Source organism: Canis lupus, chromosome 11 (genome assembly GCF_003254725.2).
Source record: "Canis lupus dingo isolate Sandy chromosome 11, ASM325472v2, whole genome shotgun sequence".
Lineage (NCBI taxonomy): Eukaryota > Metazoa > Chordata > Mammalia > Carnivora > Canidae > Canis > Canis lupus.
In genome coordinates, this window is record NC_064253.1 from 25,220,440 (window position 1) to 25,230,844 (window position 10,405).

Below are 10,405 nucleotides of genomic sequence, written 5' to 3' on the forward strand. Positions count from 1 at the left end.
GAGGCTTTACCCTGTAACAGGTTCTGTACTTTTACAAGTATAGTCTAGTTTAACCTTTAAAGTAGCTCTTTGGGGGATCCCTGGGTGGCTCAGCGGTTGGGCGCCTGCCTTCGGCCCAGGAGTCCCGCATCGGGCTCCCTGCACGGAGCCTGCTTCTCCCTCTGCCTGTGTCTCTGCCTTTCTCTCTCTCTCTCTCTTTCTCTGTCTCTCATGAATAAATAAATAAAATCTTTTTAAAATCACATTATATCATACCTATGTGTATATATACTGAGTATGTAGGATGAAATGTAATTGTTTATGGCTTTATAGATAGTCAAATAATGCTTTCATGACTTGTTTAGAATTCTTGCCTTTTTCCTTTTAAAATACCACATTTTGTACAATAGTGTATGGTTTTATAATTTATTATAACTTTTAAAAAAATAAGAAAATAGAGAAGATTTCAAAATGCTTTTGGCAAGTACTTACCTACAAACAACACATTTTGAGTGGAACCAGTCTTTTTGTCCCACTAAATAAAAGCTAAACTGTGATACATTTTTTAAACTATTTAAAGCCACAGTTGTTCTAGAAGTATTATTTTGTATTATGGTTTGTTTTTGTTTGTTTTTGTTTTTTAAGATTTTACTTACTTATTAGAGAGAGAGAGCACAAGCAGGAGGAGCAGGAGATGCAGGACTTGATCTGAGCTGAAGGAAGATCCTTAACTGACTGAGCCACCCAGGCGCCCCTGTAGCTTTCTATTTTATAATGCATTTTTTTCTGTTACAAAAATAATGTATGGTCAATGTGGAAAACTTGAATAAAGTAACTATAAAGAGTAATACACCACTACACACCTATATCAGAGTGGCCAAAATCCAGAACACTGACAACACTAAATGCTAGCAAGGATGTAGAGCAATAAAACTCTCATTCATTGCTGCTGGAATGCAAAATATAAAACCACTTTGGAAGATAGTTGGGCAGTTCCTTACAAAATGTACTGTACACTTACTACACAATCCAGCAGTCGTGCAACCAAGAGATTGGAAAACTTATATCCACACAGAAACTTGTTTATAGCAGCTTTATTCATAATTACCAAAACTTGAAAACAATCAAGATGTGCTTTGGTAGGTGAATGAATGGATAAACTGATACATTCAGATAATGGCATATTATTCAGCACTAAAAAGAAACGAGCTATAGGGCATGAAAAGACAAAGGAAACTTGAAAGCATTTTACTAAGTGGAAGGGAGTCATCTGAAAAAGCTACATTTGCATGATTCCAACTATATAACATTCTGAAAAAGGCAAAACAATGGAGATAGGGAAAAGATTAATGGTTTCTAAGGGGTGGGGGGAGAGAGGGATGAATAGGCATAACAGAGGATTTTTAGGACAGTAAAACACACTGTATGATACTGTAATGCTGAATACCTTCATTGTATGCTTGTCTGAACCCATGGACAACACCAAGAGTGAGTCCTAAAGTAAACCATATGCTTCAGGTGACAATGATGTGTCACTGTAGGTTCACTAGTTGTGCACCACTCTGGTGGGGAATATTGATAATAGAGAAACTGTGCATGTGAGGTAGGGAGTATATAGGAAATCTCTGTAACTTCCACTCAATTTTGCTGTAAAGCTAAGCCACACTCAAAACATGAAGTCTATTAAATAAATGAATGAATAAATAGAACATTATCATATTAACTCCTACAGAAAAATAATTGGATTCTATATTTTGTCATCCATCTGTGTACATAGCTTCATAATATCTTGCCCACATTTGTCACCTAATTCACTATTAGCATTTTCTCCACATTTATAAATATTCTTCCCAGGGCACCTGGCTGGCTTAGCCAGTAGATCATGCAACTCTTGATCTCAGAGTTGTAATATCGAGCTCCACGTTGGGTGTAGAGATTATTGAAAAATAGAATCTTTGGTGTGTCTGGGTGGCTCAGTCAGTGGGGTGTTTGCCTTCAGCTGGGGTCATGGTCTGGAGGTCCTGGGATTGAGCCTCACATAGGGCTCCCTGCTCAGGGCTACTTCTCCCTCTCTGTTTTCCCCTCTACCCCCTCCTGTGCACTCTTTCTCTCTCTCAAATAAATCAATACAATCTTCAAAACAAAATTTTTAAAAATTAAAAAATAAGAATAAATTAAAATAAAACCTTAAAAAAAATTCTTCCCCATCATATCCTTAAAAGTTGCATGGTAATCCACTATGTATATTTATCATAACCTACATAACCAGTCACTGTGTTGGACTTGTATCTTATAATCATAATTTTATAGCCATAATTTTATTTTTAAATTTTTTTCTAAACATTTTATTTATTTATTCATGAGAGACAGAGAGAGAGGCAGAGACACAGGCAGAGGGAGGGGAAGCAGGCTCCATGCAGGGAGCCCGATGTGGGACTAGATTGATCCTGGTAATCCAGGATCAGGCCCTGAAACAAAGGCAGACACTCAATTGCTGAGCCACCCAGGCGTCCCTTATTACTGATTTCTTATTGTTTTAAACCATGATACATTGAGCATCATCGTGCACAAAGAGTTTCTTTCTTTAATATTTAGGGTTATTTCCACAGGATAGATTCCTTGAAATAACAGTGGGTTTTGTTTTTTTGTTTGTTTTTGTTTTTAAGTGTCAATTTTATGCAATGATTTAGGGAAAGTTACTTTCATATGAAGATAATCATATTTTTTTTAAGATTTCATTTATTTATTCATGAGAGACACACACAGAGAGAGAGAGAGAGAGAGAGAGGCAGAGACACAGGCAGAGGGAGAAGCAGGCTCCATGCCGGGAGCCCAATATGGGACTTGATCCCAGGACTCCAGGATTACACTCTGGGCTGAAGGTGGTGCTAAACCCAATAGACATATATTCTTGATTAGAATGCAAAATTCAAATGACTTTGAAAAATAACAGCTTTATTGAGATAAAATCCATATGCCACATGGTTTACCATTTAATGTGTACAGTTCAGGGTTTTTTGTTTTGTTTTGTTTTGTTTTTAATTTATTTATTCATGAGAGACACACAGAGAGAGGCAGAGACACAGGCAGAGAGAGAAGCAGGTTGCCTGCAAGAAGCCCGATGTAGGACTTGCTCCCAGACCCCAAGATCATGACCTGAGCCGAAGAAAAACACTCAGCCACTGAGCCAGACGTCCCAGTTCAGTGGTTTTAAATCTATTTACAAAAAAAATAATTAATTAATTAAAAAAAAATCTATTTACATAGTTGTGCAACCATCACTACTATCTAATTCCAGAACATTTTCATCACCCCAACAGGAAACCCCATATCTGTTAGCAACCACTTCCCATTATCCCTACCTCCCAGACCCTCACTGTATTGTCTCTTTGTAATGTTGCTTTCTGAAAACCCAGAAATTGCTTGATGTGCTAGATAAGATTTTTTATTAGATGAATGCAATTCACAGCAATGTTGAAGAGTACCTTAAGGGCACATTTGCAGAGCTATCATGTGTAAGCTCATTAACTAGTATTTCAACATCAAGGTGGCTTATGCTTTAACTATTATCCATTGTGGGTACGTTTTTAATGTATATATGACTCAGAATAAAACACTACAATAGTCAAAAGCGCCTCAGAGCTTCCAGTGTTCAACTGAGTAAGAAACTGTTTCATGTTCATCTGACCACCAGGAGCCAGCTCACATTCCTTTCATTTAGTCAAGACTCAAAACTGTTCCTTTTTTCTTTTAAAGATTTTATTTAGTTACTTGGAGTGAGAGAGCAAGAGAGAGAGAGAGAGAGAGAGATAGTGTGTGTAAGCAGAGGGAGGGGCCGAGGGAGAGGGACAAGCCAGCTCCATGCTGAGCAGCTGAGCACAGAGCCCGCCTTGGCCTTGGGGTTGATCCCACAGACTCTGAGGTCATGACCTGAACCCAAACCAAGACTTGGATGCTCAGCCAAATAGCCAACCAGGCACCCTTCCACTTTTTTTTTTAAGGATTTTATTTATTTATTTAAAACAGATTGGAGGGAAAAGCAGAAGGGGAGAGAATATGAAGCTGACTCCATGCTGAGAGCCCAACGTGGAGCCCCATATCAATATGCTAAGAACATGACCTGAGCAGAAACCAAGAGTCAGATGCTCAACCCACTGAGTCACCCAGGCACCCTCAAAATAAATTCATCTTATTTGCATGGTTTACCATTTACAAATCATTTTCAAAAGTTATTTTATCAAATCCTGTGGAGTAGACCTCTTTTTTTATTTTTAAAAAATATTTTATTTATTTATTTATTTATTCATGAGAGACACAGAGAGAGAGGCAGAGATACAGGCAGAGGGAGAAGCAGGCTCCCTGTGGAGAGCCCGATGCGGGACTTGATCCCAAGACCCCAGGATCACTACCTGAGCCAAAGGGAGACACACAACCACTGAGCCACCCAGGTGCCCCCATGGGTGTTTCTTTTAATATTATTCTTTAAACTGTACTTATATACTGTATGCCGTGTACAAGCACACTTATGTACTATATGTGATATCAACATATGTTTCACAATTAAGAATTAGAAGAAGAAGGAAACCTGAGTGGTTCAGCAGTTGAGGTTCTGCCTTTCGCTTAGGGCATGGTCCCAGAGTCCCAGGATCCAGTCCCACATCGGGCTCCCTGCATGAAGCCTGCTTCTCCCTCTGCCTATGTTTCTGCCTCTCTCTGTGTGTCTCTCACGAATAAATAAATAAGATCTTTAAAAAAAAAAAAATCCAAGAAGAATAAGAAGTTGCTAAACACGTTGAAACCCTAAATACAATAATCCCACGCTTGTCACATAAGACAGCTTCAGTAACATCTTCATCTACTCACATGCTGTCCCACTTACAGCTCGCCCCCTGCTTTGGAGTGTGTGCCCTGGTGAAGGCACACCTGAGGCCTCGCCTGGAAAAATCTAGTGCCTGCCCTGTTGTGATGTGGGCTCTGGCCAACAGATGGAGCCATTTCCTCCCTACACTCTCTTCAAACTGCTCATGCAGAAAAGCTGTTGTTCAAAGTTGCGTGGTCCAGGGATTGGAGGACTGTGGCCATCGCCAGACACCAGAGGCTAGAGCAGGGCCAGGGAATGACTACTGCCAATAATTGATTATATCTAAACCTGATGAGGATTGGAGATGCCTGGGTAGCTCAGTGGCTTAGCGCCGCCTTCAGTCCAGGGTGTGATCCCAGAGACCCGAGTCCACATTGGGCTCCCTGCATGGAGCCTGCTTCTCCCTCTGCCTCTCTCTCTCTGTATCTCTCATGAATAAATAAATAAAATCTTTAATAATAATAATAATAATAATAATAATAATAATAATAATAAACTGGGTGAGGACTGAAAGAACAGTCAGTTCCAGCCCAGTTTGGCCCTATCAACATTATGGGCCAGATAACTCTGCTGGAGCTGGGGGAGGGCTGTCTTGTATACTGTGAGATATTTAGTGTCTATGGCTTTCACTCACCAGATGCTAGTAGCACGCCCCTACCTCCAGCTGTGACAATCCAAACTGTCACAAACATTGCCAAATGACCTGGGCACGCAGGGGCCCAAATCATTCCTAGTTGAGAACCACTGGTTCACAGCCAGTAGTGGTGTTTGGACAGTGGTTCATATAGAATGGACTCCTGGTAATCTTTGGGGAATGTACTATGCCCTGAAAACCCAGTTTCCAATGCTTTCGAGGTGTGGGAAGGCCCTTAAAATAAAGGGACTAGCAGTCCTCACTTTATGAGTAAAAAGAGCTAAGAGGGTCTCAGAGAAAAGGAGGTGGGGAGAATGAATGTGGAGTTGACTGTGACATGGGATTTTTTTTCTTATCCCTACTTTAAAGATTTAAAAAAACAAACACCTGAGGCTCAGAGAGATTAAGCAACTTGCATAAGGTCAAACACGTAGGAAGTGGGCACCTGGGTGGCTCAGCAGTTGAGTGTCTGCCTTTGACTCAGGTCGTGATCCCAGGGTCCCAGGATCAAGTCCTGGATCGGGCTCCCCTGCAGGTTCCCTGCTATGCTATGTCTCTGCCTCTCTCTCTCTCTGTCTCTCATGAATATATAAATAAAATCTTAAAAAAAAAAAAAAGCCAACACCTAAGAAGTGATAGAATTGAGATCTAAACCTAGGATTTATGGTGCAACTTTGGAACTCCAAGAATCTTATCTTTCATTTTTTCATTCGTTCATCCATCCACATGTTCGTTTACAACAATTCGTTAGCTCTCACTGTGTGCCAAGCTCTGGGAATAGACTGATGAATGAGACAGTCAATCCCCACATACATGGATGTTGTCTAGTGGGGGATAAAAACTATAAACAAGCATAGAAGGAATTATATAATAATAGTTTGGGAGCTTTGTGTAGTGGCAGTATCGTAGCCAATGAGGTTTATCCAAGGCGCGATTATTGCTGATTGATAACAGTTTTGGTAAGAGTGGTGAAAGTAAAGCTCACAGAGCTGTCCGTGTTGGCTTCGCTGGGTGTGTGCCCTTTTGCAATATGATTTTGCATCAAGAGGTCACACTATCTCCCTGCCCTTAAATTTGTGCTGGTCTTATGAGTTTCTTTAACCAACAGAATGCAGTGGAAGTGACTCTGTTAGGTGACCTCTGAGTCTTTGTCTCCAGGAGCCTTGTAGCTTCTACAGCCATGGTCTTATTGCCTGAAGACCCAGGGGAAACCCCAGGGTAGCCTCCTAGCCATCCCAGACACTCCAGCTGTTCCAACTGTTCCCATCATTCTGGCTGAGACTCCTGACATATGAGTGAGGCATCCAGTCAGCCCAACAACTGATAAGCAGCTCATCCCCAGCAAGACTGAGCCCAGTCAGAAGCACAAAGCACATATATGGCTGAGGGTGGTTTGTTACCCAGACAGAGAAAATCAGTTCAAAGCCCTATCCTGGTCTGGGGGTGGGGAGTGGGTTGGGGGTGGCTTCCTCAGATTCAAGCTGAGACCTTGAAAATAAGTGGGTGTCAGTCTGTGAGAAAGTGGGAGAAGAGCATCCAGGCAGCAAAGATACCAGTTTGAAGGCCTGGAGCTAAAAATGAACCGTGTATGTACGAGGATCTAAGCAAGGAAAGGGCAATGTAAGAGGGTGTGAAGACAGAGGTAAGCCCACATGGTAAGCAGTGACAGTGAGGGGTGCTTTACTGACTATACACTGCCCATCTCCAACCCCAGGTCTAGGTTTTTAAATATTTTTAAATTTTTATTTATTTATTTCAGAGAGGGAGTGCACGTGCACCAGAAAGCATGAGCAGGGGAAGGGGAAGAGGGAGAAGCAGACCCCCTGCTGGGTAGGAAGCCTGATGTGGAGCTCCTTCCCAGGCTGCTGGGATCATGACCTGAGCTGAAGGCAGACGCCTGACCACAGAGCCACCCAGGCGCCCCCCCACATCGATGTACTTTTTATAATATTCTGGTTACATCTACAGGCCATTTCAAACATGTAAATTTCATATACCATGTACATTAAAGAATTAAAAAGTTGAAAATATAGATGGAGATTAACCTGGCTCCCAGAAGCTTAGGAAAGGTTGAGTCACAGTCTCCTGGGGATGAACAATAGGAAGATGACAAGGCAGCCTGGGTACAGGGGAAAAAATGTGTTTTTAATAGCTGTGATGGCCATCTAAGCTATTATGGCCGCACCTTCACTGATCTAAGCTAATACTTGAATGGAAATTTACTTGAAAAGCCCTTTCTTTGCATAATGGAAAGGCAGGCTTGTCTAACTCCATTTCCTCAAGGGAAAGGCCATGGCGTAATGGGCTGCCTCCCTACCAGCTCTGCTCACCAGGACCTCCTGGGCAGCCCCCTTCTCTGTGTCCTTCATCCCTGACTCCAGCAGGTCCCCCCAAGGACGCCTCACCTCAAGGTCACTGCTGAGAACTGTAGGGAAGACTGGGAATTGATGGGACCGACATCACCGTGTGGTTCATTTTCCTGGGGAAGATGACCCTGCAGGAGCTCCCTCAGCACGGGCACCAGGCTGAGCCCCAGTAGGCAGGCTTTCCGAAGGACAACAACCAGACCCCACATCCAGGCACCCCCCATGGGATCCAGCTGCCTGCGAGAGGAGGGCCTGCTGGCTGTGGCTCCATCCTTATCCAACCTGGCAACTCCTGCCTTTTTTCCCTGTTGGGAAGAGGGTCCCACTGCTACACCCTACCAAAGAGGGTGGGGTTTACAATTTTTAAACCGTAAAAGTGAATAACTCAGAATCACTCAGAATTACTCAGAATAACACAAGAAGTCACGAAAAAATTATACATTTAAGAAAACTGACAAATCCCCAAAGCATGACAAAATTCAGGGATGAACCATATGCGTTTATTTATTTATTTATTTATTTATTTATTTTAAAAGATTTTATTTATTTATTCATGAGACAGAGACACAGGCAGAGGGAGAAGCAGGCTTCCCGTGGGGAGCCCGATGTGGGACTCCATCCCAGGACCCTTGGATCACGACCTGAGCCGAAGGCAGATGCTCTGCCACTGAGCCACCCAGGCGTTCCCCGTATGCGTTTATTAATTAACTGCCTGACATATTTCCATAATACATTTTCCCTACATCTTAGGCTGGAAAGGTTTTGTTGTTGTTGTTAAAGATTTATTTATTCATGAGAGACAAAGAGGCAGAGATAGGCAGAGGGAGAACCAGGCTCCCTGCCGGAGCCGGATGTGAGACTCCATCTGGGACTCCAGGATCACCCCCGCCCTGAGCCAAAGGCAGACACTCAACCAATGAGCACCACCAACAACAACCCCATCCCCAGCCCCCACCCCCGCCCCGCGCGCCTGAGCCATTTTTAAAATACAAACAGAGCAGCATTTTGAGGAACAGTCTCACATGTCATGTTTTCTAAATCTTTGAACTGGACCAAATCGCCAACGTTCCCAGAAGTCAGCAAGAACGAGAAAATCTTGTTCGAAAAGACTGATAGAAGTGGACTTTTGCGCAATCACTACTTTATCTGACCAGTGGAGCACAAGCCTAGTCCCCCAGTGCTTTGCCTTTTGAATTGGTTTCTTGATTTAAGGTTGACATTCCAATTCAATGATTTTTTTTTTTACATATGTACACATTCATACAACCAGCACTCAGATTAAGATATAGAACATTTCTGAAAGGTGGCTCCTCTTAACCCAATTTTATTACTAATAATACCATTTTCCAACGTTGACTGAGGTCTAGGTGTTAGACTAAGTGCTTATGTGCATGATATCATTTGATCCTCACAAGAAAGTGCTATTATCCTCTCCATTTTACAGATGATGAGACTGAGGCTTTGATAATTTAAATATCTTGCCTAAGGTCACCCACAGAAACAGATGCCAGTGTGGCAACTGAACCCAGGTCTGACGGACTCCAAGGCCTATGTGCCCAACCACTGTCATAACAGGACACATCTCCTGGTACCACTTCGAAGTAACCTTCGCCTCCCTCATCTTTGTTTTATTTGCTTATGTTCTCCCAGAACTTCTGGGTTCCTTTTAAAACTTGGTTGCAACAATCTCCACTCTCAGCATCCCTCCTCCTGCAAGCTCAGGGCCTGATTTCTGTCTCCTGAGGTAGACATCAGGGGACTCCCTACCCCCATTGTTTCTGAAGGCCACGAGGCCACTCTGGTGGGCTTTTAGCCCTCTCCTGAGGAAACAACATGGCCCTCACACTTCCCCAGGGTCCATCAGGGTAGAAGATGCAGCTCAGAACCAGGAATGCTCTTTATCTGGAGTTGGAGCGGAAGTATCACAGGCTTTGGAGTCATGTGGTCTTTGGACAAGACCTGCTGCCACCACTTCCTAGCCAGGTGACCATGGGCAATTTGTCTTTTCTCTTAGAATGAGAGCTTCCTCATCTTAAATAGGAGGACTTTAAGAGAAGCTTGCTTGTAGAGTTGTTTTGAGAATGAGATGAGATCATGTCAGGCATATAGGAGGTACAGAAAGACCATTGCAATTCCAACAGGATCTGGTGTCCTTTCACACATGCCAAATGTGGCCCACATTAGCGAGTGGGCCCCGGACGGGAAATAATCAACCACAATAAATTCAGAAGTGGTGGCAAATAAAAACAAGAGGTAAAGGAGAAACAGGGGATCCAGGAAGCCTAAAGACTTAGGAAGAGAGAATGAAGTACAAGCTGGGAGTCCTGAGTTGCTACCCCAGGCTCCAGACTGAGCCTTTGCTGGGACAGCGTGGCTCCGAGCATTTAGGCTTTGCTGTCTATGGAAGGCCTTGCAGATAGCTCACAGCTTGTATCTGCCTCCTCCCAAACCCACCTGATTGGTGAAAGCTAATCCCTCCTTCTCCCTTTCTCTTTGCTCTGTCCCTGGAGCTGAGGGTGAAGCCCACCCAAGCCCACCCAAGTTCAGTAGTTCATCTCCAAGTTC

The 10,405-nt window shown here is 43.1% G+C and overlaps 1 pseudogene; it reads left to right on the top strand.

Annotated features, from left to right (window-relative positions):
• The first annotated feature begins 6,357 nt into the window (after positions 1 to 6,357).
• LOC112650630 (U4 spliceosomal RNA) lies at positions 6,358 to 6,516 on the top strand (annotated as a pseudogene).
• The last annotated feature ends 3,889 nt before the right edge of the window (positions 6,517 to 10,405 follow it).